The 15,091-nt window shown below is 43.7% G+C and overlaps 1 protein-coding gene across 1 annotated transcript in view; it reads left to right on the top strand.

Moving 5' to 3' along the window:
* The window catches only part of lrrc75a (leucine rich repeat containing 75A), a gene marked incomplete at its 5' end in the record, with an annotated part of 111,931 nt that overhangs the window by 51,988 nt on the left and 44,852 nt on the right, over positions 1 to 15,091 (top strand). The window lies entirely within an intron of this gene.

Genomic DNA, 15,091 nt, shown 5'->3' on the forward strand with positions numbered 1-15,091 from the left:
GCGCTGCAGTAATAAAACCAAAAACACGTCAAACACGTCATTGGCGGGGAGGGCTATTTCTGATAACACGTCAAAGACGTCTTTGGCGGTGAATGAGTTAAAAGACGCTTCTTACCTCCGCTAAATAAACGACTGCGTTCCATTCCACTCCAGTCATGTTTGGTAGCCTATACGGCACAGCCAGAATGAAACAGTCTCACAAAGCACTCGTGCCAGCTGCGCACCAAAACACACATAACTATGATATCCTCATATATAGCTACTGTATCATACGAGTGCCGGCAACAAGTGCGAGCGATTGATTGATTCATTTATTGATTCGCCCGACGTTAGGCTGTCAATTTACCTCCGCTAAATTGATGACTGCATTTCATTTCAGAGTCACGTTTGGTAGCCTATACGGGAGAGCTAGAATGAAACAGCCTCAGGAAGCACTCATGTTATACTACCGCACTGAACGCACTAACGTTAGTTCAGTGACTGAACTAACCTTAGTTTCAGACTGCGTCCTTGTATATTGTGCGCTGGGATCAGCGCTTCCCAGCGTTTAACAGTCGGAAAAATACGCTAGGTGGACACAGGCGGCTACACACTGTTTTAATATTACATGACGACTATTTTGCGACCCGCCACGTGGCGGACAGATGCCAAATCCAACTCGCCAAAGCTAAAATATGCCCGCCATTGGCGGGTGGCGGGCTCTAATTTCGTGCCCTGGTCAAGTCATAGATGATCTTCGCTCGGCGTGCTGTGGTATTTTGTGGCGCAGTGCAGCCAGCGTGTGAGGTTTGTAAACAAAGTAGGGAGTAGCTTGCTGCTTAGGGATGCTAGCTGCAGTCCAGCTGATGCCCTCGTTAATGCTACCCCGCAGCACGAGCAGAACAACCCGGCCAATGTCTCGTTGGCCCCACAGTCTGTGGATGATGGGTTTACAGTTGTCTCACGCTGCCGTGGCGTTAACTGTTCACAGCCCGCCGCTGTGCAGCCCGTTTCTCAACAAACCACTCCGGTTGAGATTCGGAATAGATTCACGCTGCTTGCTAACTCTCCTGTTCAGCATGCTGCGTCGTCCGCTCCGCCCGACAATATTAAACCCTCTATTCTATTGATTGGAGACTCTATAATCCGCAATATCAAGCTTAACACACCAGTTGAGATAGTTTGTCTGCCCGGGGCCAGAGTACCCGACATTGAAGCTACTCTTAGGGTGCTAACAAACAGCCATAGACAGACAATTACCCAGGCTACCCATGATAACATCATACTACATGTTGGCACCAACAATGCTAGGTTTAAACAATCGGAGATCACAAAGCACAGCATAACTAGGACCTGTGCTTTTGCTAGCAAGATGAGTCGGCATCCATTAATTGTCTCTGGTCCCCTCCCTGTCACACTTAACTCTGACATTTTTAGCAGGCTGTATTGGCTCAATAACTGGCTGGCCAAACACTGTGCTGATAAGGGCTACCTATTCTTAGATAACTGGCCCTCCTTTAGAGGCATGACTGGCATGCTTAAGGTGGATGGCATCCACCCTACCCCATTGGGCGCCAGCACTCTATCAAAAACCTGGATAGTTGCCTACGGCAAACCCAGACTACTATCCAGGACTGACAGTTTCACCCACAACATGCAGGGCCACAGGCTGCTAGACAGCCTGTTAGTTCTCCTTGTGCGGTTATGGAGTCTGCTAGTTCAATTAACGTAGTTTATCCAATACAGACTGTGCTCCGTTCGCGCCACACTATTACTAGTAACCGACCCATAAACCCTCTGCAAAATCCTAACCCAAACCTTATTGTTATTAATCCGACTGTTACCACCGCCGCTCCGTCTCCGTATTGTACCACGATCTCTCAAATTAACACAGTTTCTCTTCGTCGCTCCGTCCCCTCACGCCGCTCTCATCCACCCCTCAAAACATTAAACACCAACCTAATTGAGATTAAATCTACTCTTGGTGTTGAATGCTCTAAATTAACTAACACTGATGATAAACCTATTCGATTTGGATTCATTAATATCAGATCAATCACCAATAAAGCCCTCCTGGTCAATGACTTAATCATTGAACATAGCATTGACGTTATGGGATTATGCGAAACCTGGCTAAAACCGGACGTTGTTCTTCCACTCATTGAAGCCTCCCCCCCTAACTTTGCCAATTCGCATGTTGCCAGAATGTCAAGAAATGGTGGGGGCGTCGGCCTAATTTATAACTAAAATCTAAGTCTTTTGCAGGATCAAAAGTATAAGCTCTTATCCTGTGAGATACTTAGCATGAGACACTCTAATATAGCTGGCCTCGGAGCCTTCTACCTAGTTATGCTCTACCTGGGCCCTATTCATCTTTTCTTGATGAATTTTCCAATTTTCTCTCTGACCTCGTAACCGCACGGATAATATCCTTATCATTGTCGACTTCAATATTCATGTTAACTGTAAAGCTGACCCACTCTGCAAAGCCTTTCTATCTTTAGTCAACACCTTTGGCTTTGCTCAGCTGGTTCATGAACAAACGCATTCTAACGGCAACACGCTTGATCTCGTCCTCGCTCGTGGGATTAACGTCTCAGATCTGTCAGTCCTGACATACCCTCCAGCACTGTCAGATCATTATCTCATTCAATTTAAAATAGACCTGCCCATCTGGCAGTCAAACCTAGCCAATACCTATACCGCCTGGCGTATCGATAGTTCCACTCCCACTGAACTCGCTGATTTGTTATCGGGGGGCCGCTTTCCTCTCTCCCAGAGCGGATCGACTCCATTAACGAATTCACAAATCAATTTAACTCAATCCTACTCGCCTCGCTTGATTCTATCGCACCTCTACGTACTTAAATCCGTCACCCTAAAAAACCCTCGCTTTCGTATACTGACGATACACGCGCACAAAAACTAACATGCAGAAAACTAGAACGTAAATGGCACTCATCCAAGCTTGAAGTCTATCGACTAGCTTGGAGTGATAGCCTATTAAAATATAAATGTATGCTCGCCGCTGCTAGAGCCTCCTACCTATCAGATCTTATTAACACTAATAAAAATAATCCTAAATTTCTATTTGACACGGTTGCAAATTTTACTCGCAAACCCTCCCCCAATACAAACTCTCCATTTATAGCTAATGACTTCCTTGACTTCTTTAATCGCAAAATTATCTGTATTAGAGATGAAATTAGCAACTCTCTAGTACTCACAAAGGGTGTTAACCCCTCTCCTAGCCCTGTCCTTAGAACCTTAGATGAGAGTACTATACTCTCGCATTTTGAGACTATCTCTCTCTAGATGAACTCTCAAAAATAGTACTTTCTTCTAAATCTACAACCTGTTTATTCGACCCTCTCCCTGCAAAGTTGATTAAGGAACTTCTTCCAATACTAGGCCCCCCCTTACTTAACATTATCAATAACTCTCTCTCCTCTGGCATTGTCCCTGCCTCCTTCAAATCTGCTGTAATCAAACCTCTACTTAAAAAGCCAAATCTTGATTCTGAGGTTCTTAACAACTTCAGACCAATCTCAAATCTCCCCTTCCTCTCTAAAGTTCTTGAAAAAGTAGTTTCGACCCAATTAACTCATTCACCGCCAAAGACGTCTTTGACGTCTTATCAGAAATAGCCATCCACGCCAAAGACGTGTTTGACGTGTTTTTGTTTTTATGAGTGCAGCGCGTAGTTGAAACACTTACCCAGCCTCTGACATGTCATCTGGTCCCTATCCTTAAAGGGTAGCCGACAGCACGTTATCAAACACATACCGCAGCTGTTGTTTGAAACGAGGAAGAAGGAGGAAAAGAGGAAAAACAGAGAAACGCGCTTCCTTGTACAGAGGAAAAAACACCATTGAAACGCCTCTCGGCGCGCTGCACTGCTGCCTTGCTGCAGGGCGAACCTGGATTGCCTAGTCAAACCCATGACGAACATGATCAATCCGGTTCCAGCAGCGCCTGGTCCCAAAGCCAAGCCGCGGACCCGTTCCTGTGTCGTGTGACTCGTGTCGCAGCATTCGTCCCACTCCCAGCCCGAACGAGAGGAGGAAAACGAGCAGCAGAGGAGGCAAAACGCTGATGGGGAAGGAGGGGGAAGGAGGTGCGATCTAGCTGCAGGCAGCTGTGGACAGAACTCTCTCTCTCTGTGTGTGTGTGTGTGTGTGTGTGTGTGTGTGTGTGTGTGTCTGTGTCTGTGTGTCTGTCTGTCTGTCTGTGTGTCTGTCTGTACACTCACTCACACTGAGCAAACTGTATTGTTGAATGTAAAAAAAGCACTTCATATATATATATATATATATTTTTTTTTTTTTGTCATTTGTGTCATAATGAATAATATTTACATGTCTGATGTCAATACAGTTCAAAATAAAAGAATTGAGAGCGAGTTCTGCATGATATTGTGTGCTGTACATAAATGCCATTTTCTGCAATTTCTTTTCTCAGAGAGACATTTTGGGTGAAAACAGGGTGTATATAAATGGCTATAAGTAGAGTACAGAACATGCTAAAAGCTCACTTTTTTTTCCTGGTGAACCCAGAGACGTACATCTTCATTTTGAGGTATTGCAAATCACTCTGGTGCTAATAGATAATTTACTGTGGGTCTTGAAAGATGACCAACAATTATGAAAATCTTTGGCCTGTGCTAAATATTGGCAGTCCTAAACTGGCGGTGAATGAGTTAACTGACTACCTTTTGCGTAATAAACTTCTCGATCCCTTTCAATCTGGTTTTAGATCACTCCATAGTACTGAAACTGCTCTTACAAAAGTAACCAATGACTTTCTCCTCGCGTCAGACTCATTCTATTAGACTTAAGCGCAGCCTTCGATACAATCGATCATAAGATCCTCCTAAACCGCTTATCTAACTACGTAGGTATCCGGGGCTATCCTGTCTAAAGTCATATTTGTCTGATAGGACACATTGTGTCTCATATAAAAAGATTATGTCCACATTCTCCTCAGTGGAGTTTGGTGTACCGCAGGGATCAGTCCTGGGTCCCTTACTCTTTGGTGTTTACTTACTGCCTCTTGGCGAAATTTTCCGTAGATATGGCATTAACTTCCACTGTTATGCCGATGATACCCAAATTTATATACCAATTAGACCAGACGACCGCTCTAAACTCGCTAATCTTGAATCCTGCTTAATCGCTTTTACATATTGGATGTCTAATAATTTCTTGCGACTAATCGCCAACAAAACTGAATTACTAGTTGTTGGCCCAAAAACCCAACTTCCATTTCTCATTGATCTTAGTCTGAACATTGAGAACTGCATAATTACTCCAAACTCAAAGGTGAAAAACCTAGGTGTTACCTTTGATCCTACTCTTTCATTCGATGCTCACATTAAGGAAATCACTAAAATAGCTTTCTTTCATCTTCGCAATATCTCAAAGATCCATCCCTTGCTAAATGCAACGGATGCCGAAACCTTAATACACGCCTTTGTTTCATCTAGACTCGACTACTGTAATGTCTTATTCTCTGGCCTTCCACTTTGTAGCACAAATAAATTACAACTCGTGCAAAACGCCGCTGCTAGAATTCTAACTAGAACTAAGAAGTTTGATCATATAACTCCGGTCTTAATCTCCCTCCACTGGTTCCCAATTCAGGCCAGATCAGACTTTAAGGTGCTTCTGTTAACCTATAAATCTTTGCACGGGCTCGCACCCCCGTACTTATCTGAGCTAATCATTCCTTATGTTCCCACGCGTACTCTCCGCTCACAGGACGGTAATCATCTTACCGTCCCTAAAATTAAGAAAAAAATCAGCAGGTAGCAGAGCATTTTCTTACCGTGCTCCACATCTCTGGAACCAGCTTCCTCTGTCAGTTAGGGAAGCTGGCTCCATTGAAATCTTCAAAACTAGACTCAAAACCCATTTATTCTCCCAATCATTTGGTTGTGCTTGATGGTTGTGTTTGATGATGTCATTCTCTAGAAATATTTATTAGCTCTTGAGTACATACAATCCTGAATTGCTGAGCGGGCTGTCTCAAGCCAGCAATATCAGTATAAACTTAGACTTTACCTAATTTATTATGGCATCAGTCGACCCAGTAGCTTAGATAGAAAATCTAATAGCTGGTGAATAAACTTAGTCCTGAACTGCTGAGCGGGCTATCACAAGCCAGCAGTATCAGTATAAACTTAGACTTGACCTAATTTAATAATATAGCATCAGTCGACCCAGTAGCTTAGATAGAAAATCTAATAGCTGGTGAATAAACTTATTCCTGAACTGCTGAGCGGGCTATCACAAGCCAGCAGTATCAGTCTAAACTTAGACCTAGACTACCTAGACCTGGATTGGCAGTATAGTATTAGTCATCCTAGTATGGACATAATGGATAGAATATCTATAATATCCGCTGAATAAACCTAGTCCTGAACTGCTGAGCGGGCTGTCTCAAGCCAGCAGTATCAGTATAAATCTCGACTTGACTTTGTAATATAGTATCAATTGTCCCAGCAGTATCGACAGGAAATTATTAGCTGCTAAACTTAGTTCCACCCCTGCGCAGATTCCTCTGTACCGGCTCCCCCCCCTCGTATTCCTTTTGTTGGACTCCTTTTTACATTTTCAATTTTCTATTCTTTTGTCAATTTTATTTCCATAATCTGAAACTGTGTAAATGGTTTAGCCCGGCATCTCTCGGCCTGTCTCGGATGGGGGTCCCCAGATGGGATCCATAGCTGGACCCCTACAGTACATTGGCCTCACAAGGTTCCTCCTCAGCCAAGTCACTGAGGCAATCCATGTGGTGGATTGCCACCATATGGTGGAAAGGTTTTCTTGCGTTCACTGGGGGTGAGGGGGTACAGCTGTGTCCCGGCCTGGCCTTCTCTCCCACACTTTATGTGTGTGGGGGCGGGGGCCGGGGTGGGGGCATCGGTGCTCTCCATCACTGGTCGAGGGCTGCCGGTAGGTTAGAATAGCTTAGGTAGGCGATAGATTAGCTACAGCCTAACTATAGGCTGTAGACCTGTTATAGTGTTAAGGCTAAAATCAGACTAGAGCAGAATAGGACAGGCAAGACTAGGCTGTAGATTAGCTAGATCCCCTATGTCCTAGTTAGTTCTGGTTAATGTCTAGAGTAGTCAGTTTGTCTGGTCCCCCCCCCCCCTCTTTCTCTTTCCCCCTTCCCCTGCTCCTTCCCCACCTCCCCTTCCTGTTCTCTCCTCTCCCACATTTCCCATTCCCCCCCCCCAACTGCCTCGCTTTCCATGCTCTCTCCTCCCCCACATCCCACCGCTCTCCCCCTCTCTTCTCCTGCTCTCTCCTCTTTCTCCCCTCCTCTGCTCCTTCCCCTCCTCCTCTCCTCCCCAATTTTCCCCATTCCCTGCTCTCCCTCCCCTGCACCCTCCCACCTCTCCTTCTCCGTTCTCTCCACCCCCACATTTCCCATTCTCTCCCCACCTCCTCCCTCTCCCTGCCCTCCCCTCCCCCACATCCCCCCGCTCTCCCTCCCTCCTCCCCTCTCCTGCTCTCTCCTCTTTCCCCCTTCCCCCACTATTCTAAAGCATAGTACCCATTCTACTCCAAAGCATGGCACCCATTCTATCCCCTCCCACTATTCCGCCACTATTTAAAGCATGGCACCCATTCTACCCTAAAGCGAGGCACCCATAAGCTCTATATGTGAACATGTGTTTATTTGGCAAAGGGATTCACTACTAAAGGCTTGCAGCCAATTAAATTAAGCATAGTTTGGTTGCTAAGAAATTGACATATGTCCGTTTGCAAAATGTGTGTCTATATTTCTCTATCATATAATTGTTCGATGTGTTATTATTACTACTGTAATTTGTTACTGTTGTGTCAGCTAGCCCTCCTTTGCCTGTTCTCTCCATATAGTCTCCCATACTCTCTCTATACTCCCATACTCTCCCATACGCTCTCTCCTCCCCCACATTTCCCATTCTCTCCCCACCTCCTCCCTCACCCTGCTCTCTTCTCCCCCGCTCCCCCTCCCCCTCTCCCGCTCTCTCCTCTTGCTCCTTCACCACCTCCTATACTCTCCAACATTTCCCATTCCCTCCCCACCCCATCACACTCTCACATTCCCCCTGCTCTCCCCCCTTCTCCTGCTCTCTCCTCTGCGCTATCCTATATTTCTATATTTTCTATATTTCTCTATCAATTGTTCAATGTCTTATCTTTATTCTGTAATTTGCTACTGTTGTGTCAGCTAGAATTAGCTAGACATATTCTCTGTGAAGCCCTCTGAGACATGCTTGTGAATTAGGGCTATATAAATAAACTTGACTTGACTTGACTTGACAGCTCACCCAAATATGCCGACATTGGAGAAACTGGTAATCATTTAAAGTGTTCTCCAAGACAAGGTAGGCTACAGAAAGATCTTCATGTTCCACCTGCATTATTATGAGAGGGCGTGCTGTGTGCGGATGCATGAATATATTCTGGGGAGTTGAAGACTTTTTTTCTGTCTCGCCCCCAAATGGTGGAACGAGCTCCCCCCCTTGGTCAGGACATCCGAATCTCTCCCCATCTTCCGGCTAAAAACTCATCTCTTTTCTCTCCATTTCACCGCCCCCTAACCTTCCCTCTCCATCTCCCTTACATGCTGCCCACGGACCTTCAACTGTCTGTTTTTTGGTTCTTTTATTGTATTATCTTTTTCATTATCTCTGCTTTCCACTATGTATGTTACATGATCTATGCTTGTTATTTTCTGTATGTACGTCGCTTTGGAGCAAGGCGTCTGCCAAATGAAATAAAGTAAAGTAAAGTAAGATAATTTTGCACCTGTGCATAAAGCAGCTGCAGATGGATTTCTGTGCGCACCTATTGCCAGAGAGATTATTATTATAACCGAGGAGTCTATTAACGCACAACAGGCGAGACAGACTGCAGATATGCTTTGGTTATCTTACTTCTGTGTCGCGGCTCCTACCTTTCAGGTGGAGGTGGAGTGGAGGGTGATACGGCGCTATGACTACCTCCACTGGCGGAATGAAAGGTGTAACACAATTATTTACCACCCCGCTTTCATCACTTTCACAATGGAGGCACGGATCACATATTCCCTAACATTTACCGCTTTCAAGGCCAGTGTGAAAGCGGCTACTGAGTAACTGGAACAGATTGTGCACAGGGGTGCAGTACAACATTATTGTTTTTAAACTGAAGGTGTGTTTATTGAGTATATTTTGATTCAAATAGAAAATGCTTGGAAATGGTCCATCTGTAATGTAATGTAATGTATCTCCTGATACCTTCTGAGATCTTCTGAGACTCATACTGTATACATGTGCTTCTTGCAGCAGTCAATAGTGTGATTCCTGATAATTATGAAATACACCTCTCTCTCTCTGTAAAAATTGTGTGTGTGTAGGTGTGTGTGTGCACGTGTGTGTGCGCGTGTGTGTGCGTGTGTGTGTGGGAGTGGTCCTGGAGACACCTATTGTAGCAGGAACTACCACAGAAGTAGGGGTTGGTGTGGGAATTGATACAGGCCAGAAGTAGGCCCCCCTCTTCACGTCCCTGGCCCATTTGTTTTAAGTCGCGGGCGTCGTGTGATCCCATCGCACGATGGCCTCTACAATAGTCCAATTAAAATCCAATTAAAGTCCAAATGTCAACAAGAGCTCTGAGCTCAGCGAGTCCTGTAATGAAACACTATGAAGCAACAGGTGGCATTATCTACCCACTCGTCCATATGTTCCCCTCCACACCACTCCCTAGCCGCTCACACTGCCACATATCATCTCTGTGCCTCCATCTCCACCTCTTCAGCTAACTCCATCCCACTGCCAAGCAAAGTTTCATCTACATTTTTCAAATATTGTGACGATTAAATGAGAATTTTATGTGCGTTTCCGTCAGATGGGCTGAAGTGTGTCAGTAGGCTTCCTGAGCAGACTAGGGCTGTACCATTTAAAAAAATATCTTATTGAGATTATTTCTACTGATATTGCAATTGCGATATGATTTGCGATATCAGAGAGAATGATAATTTTTCCATCATTATTCTAATTTTCATTGAAAAACATAAAAATTATATGGTGTGATTTTTGCAGGCATCTGTACCAAACATACCAAATCTGTATGTGTAGGCCAGCTAGGACATTTCTGCAGCATGACAATATTTAATTTAAATGGTATTTTAACACATTTTGCGCTTAACAAATATCGCGCCTCCTGTAATTTGAGAATTGCAGTAGGCCATATTGCGATTTTAATTAAATTTCAATTAATTGTGCAGCTCTAGCGTAGAGCAGAGTTGCATGCTGGGAAAACACGTGCAGTCATGGGGTGAGACTCAGAAAAGAGCAACATTTCCATTTAGTTTTCTAATTCCACAACATGGATGGAAACTCAGCTACTGAAACTAGAGGTGCTCCGATCGATCTGCACGCAATCTGTATTGGCCGATTTTGACCTCAAATATGCGATCAGCTGATTGCAGATATTACTTTATTGTCGCCGATTGCATAGCCGATCATGCTGCACATGAGAAGCATGAGGCAGCCCATTTCTCCGCAGAGTTAATGGTGTAAAAAAACATGTCTTCAATGTCTATCGTTTAACTTTCATATTGTGTTCTAACGTTTATATCATTGTGTTGCAAATCACACGCTTTGCTTTCGTCAGCATTTTTTTGTTACTCACCTCCACACCAGACTGTCAACAAGCCCCTTGCGTCTTTGAAACACACAAATGGTAAATGGCCTGCATTTATATAGCGCTTTTATCCAAAGCGCTTTACAATCAGTAGATAGTCTACATTCACCCATTCATACACCGATGGCGGCAGGCTGCCACTCAGGGTGCCTACACACCATCGGGAGCAAGGAGGGTTAAGTGTCTTGCCCAAGGACACAACGACAGCAGCTGGGAGGGAGCGGGGATCGAACCGCCAACCCTTGCGTCATTGGCCGACCCGCTCTACCTCCTGAGCTAAAGCCGCCACAAATCAGCTGGTGAGTAGAGCAGAGAGAAGTTACAGTACCTCCACGTTTGATCTGCGTTTGATCCATATTTGCGTGTATCCTTGTAACGTTAATAGCTCTGGTTAGCTTTAGCTGCTTTAGCTTATAACTATAAAATAGTTTCCTTGAGTCGAAGTTATTTTTCTTGTGTAACAGGGAATGAGTATTTTGTTGAGTGAACTGAACTGCATTGAACTGGTAACATGGAAATCCCGAAGTGGAATATTTTTGTTCCTTTATAAACTGAACTGAGGGAACTGGATTGAACTATAAAGAACATTATTCTAGCCATTTAGTTCAACACAGTCTTGTGCTCAAATTATCTCACACACAAAAAATCATGTTGGCATCCTTTAGCCTACACAATATAAAATATTTATGTAGAAAAAAAGAAAATGTGCTACACTTTCAATTTGATGCATGAAATGTAGGCCTATATGTAAAATGGAAACTGTTCTATAATAGACTGCTATAGTTGCTTAAAAATAAAATAATCGGTGATCGGTGATCGGTCGGTGATCGTTTGGGCAGATATTTCTCATAGGCAATCGACGATCAGTGATCGGTGGCAAAAAAGGTGATCGGAGCACCCCTAACTGAAACCTTTTTGTGATAAATTTGTAAATCTAAGTCTATTTGATAACTGCGTCTTTATAATATTATGTATTTATTGTATTTTTTATATATATTGTGCTCTTCAGAAGTGACCCAATATCCCAGTGTGGATCAACAGATTTAATCTTAATTAATCTTAAATGCTGATCCAATTACCTCATATCTCTCTCTCTCTCTCTCTCTCGGGTTAAATCAACACTCCAGGTCAATAGTCACAATCGATTCCAAGTGAGAGACGCCATTTATCAGAGATGATTTGAAGACCTTTACCAGGACTCCCTGGAAGAAGAGATCTTCTATCTGTATCCAGGACCTTCCATAAATAAATGATCAATACAAAGTAAAGGGTGTTTGGTGAATAGATGTTACAGTGCAATTTAAATTGAGAATTGAACTGAACCACAGTGCGTGTGTGTGTGTGTATGTGTGGCCCTTCTCTGAGTGCCCCTCCCTCACAGCTTCAGTTCTCTCCTCTCTCAGACAGACCGGGCTATCGGAGTCTATCTTGTCTTGTGATTGTCATAGTGCTACATAAAGCACTCCATCATGTATGAAATGCAGTCTGGAAGGCAGCGCACAGCGCCTGCAGTGTGAATACTAAGCCAGTGAATAAACCTGCTTCTGGTAATCATTATCATTAGGCTTTAGGTTATCATTAGGTTATCATTAGGCTTTAGGTCAGGGGCCGCGGAAGGCTGTTCAAGTAGGTCGGGCTCAACCGCAAAAATTAGACTAGACTACATCAGACAACAATATGAAATGTTTTTGAAGTTTACTCCATTAGTTAAATGAAGCTTATTATCGGAGACAGGTGAGTTTAGGCTATTTGCATAGGGCCGTGCGGCGCTGTCCCTGGTACTGAAATGGAGCGGAGTTGTGGTTATAGCCTATATCAATCCGATTCCGATATCAATCAATGAATTAATCAAGCATCACTTCGATTCAGCCTTGTGGTTTAAATAGTGCTACTACTACTTTGCGAACAGGAGGTATAGAATAATACACATCAAAGTAGTGAAACACAAAAAAGCACCAGCTGATGCTGCACCTCGTCAACACACACACTTTCTCCCCTCCCTCCTCCTCCACACACACGCCAAATGCAAACTTTAAGAGATTGTTAATGTCAGACTCACCATATCTTTCTCTCTCTATCTCTTTACATTCTGCCAAAGAACTGCGTCCTCTTGTCGTTGCTCTGGACGAACTCCCTTGCAATCACCGAAACAGGTGATTAGGTTATCATTAGGCTTTAGGTTATCATTAGGCTTTAGGTTATCATTAGGCTTTAGGTTATCATTAGGTTATCATTAGGCTTTAGGTTATCATTAGGCTTTAGGTTATCATTAGGATTTAGGTTATCATTAGGTTATCATTAGGCTTTAGGTTATTAGGCTTTAGGTTATCATTAGGCTTTAGGTTATAACTGTCTAATTGTCTAAATGTATCAATGTCCTGTTTCCATGTTATGTCAGAGCTACAACATCACGTACTGAAACTATTTTATTTATTTTATTTTATTCGTTTATTTGACAGGGACAATGCATATCAGAAAAACATGCCAGAATTAACCAAAAAGGCTAGTTTTCATCTGTAGTCCCTGGATCACAGCTACAAGAAATACAAAGGTACACATGTCACATACACAGAATAAATACAATCATCTGAAATATTGCATACATGTCACACACACACACACACACACACACACACACACACACAAACACAGGCAGTCATCGGAATTAGTGGCTACATAATTGATTGCTAATGAGCCAAGTTTTCAAATGGGTGGAGAATGACCTGTAGGAGGAGCAGTTACGGATGTATTGTGGTAATGAATTCCAGTCATGGGATGCCTTAACTCATTCAGGGCCAGTTTAGGACTGCCAATATTTAGCACAGGCCAAAGATTTTCATAATTGTTGGTCATCTTTCAAGAGCCACAGTAAATTATCTATTAGCACCAGAGTGATTTGCAATACCTCAAAATGAAGATGTACGTCTCTGGGTTCACCAGGAAAAAAAAAGTGAGCTTTTAGCATGTTCTGTACTCTACTTATAGCCATTTATATACACCCTGTTTTCCCCCAATAGGTCTATTTGAGAAGAGAAACAGGAGAAAAAGGCATTTTTGTAAAAGGGCACATTCTCAAGCAGAACTCGCTCTCAATTCTTTTATTTTGAACTGTATTGACATCAGACATGTAAATACTATTCGTTATGACACAAATGGAAAAAAAAATAATATATATATATATATATATACACATGAAGTGCTTTTTTTTTACATTCAACAATACAGCAGTGTGAGTGAGTGTGCAGACAGACACACAGACAGACAGACAGACAGACAGACACACCGACAGACAGACAGACAGACAGACACACACACACACACACACACACACACACACACACACACACGATCCCCCTTCGTTGCGTGATTTCTAACCCCACATAGGATAAGCAATAACCACGCCCTGTGGCGCCGGGATTGGCCAGGAGCAACACTGGAGGGCACGCAGCCCAGCGATTTCATGAAGCTCTTGAGAACGGACAGCGGGCTGCTGTGAATGCCGCTTCTGCCTGCCTAGCTGTTCGTGTGCTGCTCGTCCATGTCTCCCTGTCATATCCTCCCTGCTATCGTTCCCGTTTTCCCCTCGGCTATTCAACACGTCCTCACCGCCCTCTGATCACTGCTGTCGATCATTTCCTCATTCCTCCGATGATCAAACGCATCTGTGGATTACTTTCTCCGGTTTTCTCCGGCTGACACACAGGAAAGCGACCAGCTCCTGCAGCGCGCGAGGGGCGTTTCAATGGCGTTTCTCCTGTCTGCACAAGGCAAGCTCCTTATCCGTTTTCTGATATTCCTCCTGCTCAATTTCAAAACAACAGCTGCGGTATGTGTTTGTTCACGTGTTGTCTTAGATGATAGGGACCTGATACCATGTGACAGGCTGGGGAAGTGTTTAAACTACGCCCTGCAGTAATAAAAACAAAAACACGTCAAAGACGTCATTGGCCCTGAATGAGTTAACTGAGAAAGTTGACTGGCTGAAAGTGCTACGTCTGAAAGGGATTGTGCAGTCTCCTCGTTTGGTGGCTCTGGTGGTTCGACTTGACTGTGGCAGTGGTGTGATGAAGGTGCTAAGTGGAGGAGGTGCTAGGTTGTGTAAGATTTTGAAGACTAGACAGAGATTTGCGAAGGTGATGATGTTATCCCAGCTCAAGAGGTTATGTTTCCTTAAGATATTGCAGTGGTGGTATCTAACCGGCTTCCTGTCTAATGTCTTTATTGTTTGTTTGTAGAGTGATGCTATAGGTTGTAATGTGGATGGGCTTTACATTTTATGTAACTTGTTTGATGATTGTTTGTTTTGGGTTTTGTCCCGTCTGCAGATGGTGTGGCTCAACAGCCTCTGAATGACAGGGGCTCAAAACTACATATAACAACTTTTTTTTCATCGGTCATTGTGCCTGTCTGATGCGCGAGAGAGAGGGAGT

The sequence above is a fragment of the Poromitra crassiceps genome, assembly GCF_964638095.1.
Source record: "Poromitra crassiceps genome assembly, chromosome: 5".
In the NCBI taxonomy this organism is placed as follows: Eukaryota; Metazoa; Chordata; class Actinopteri; order Beryciformes; family Melamphaidae; genus Poromitra; species Poromitra crassiceps.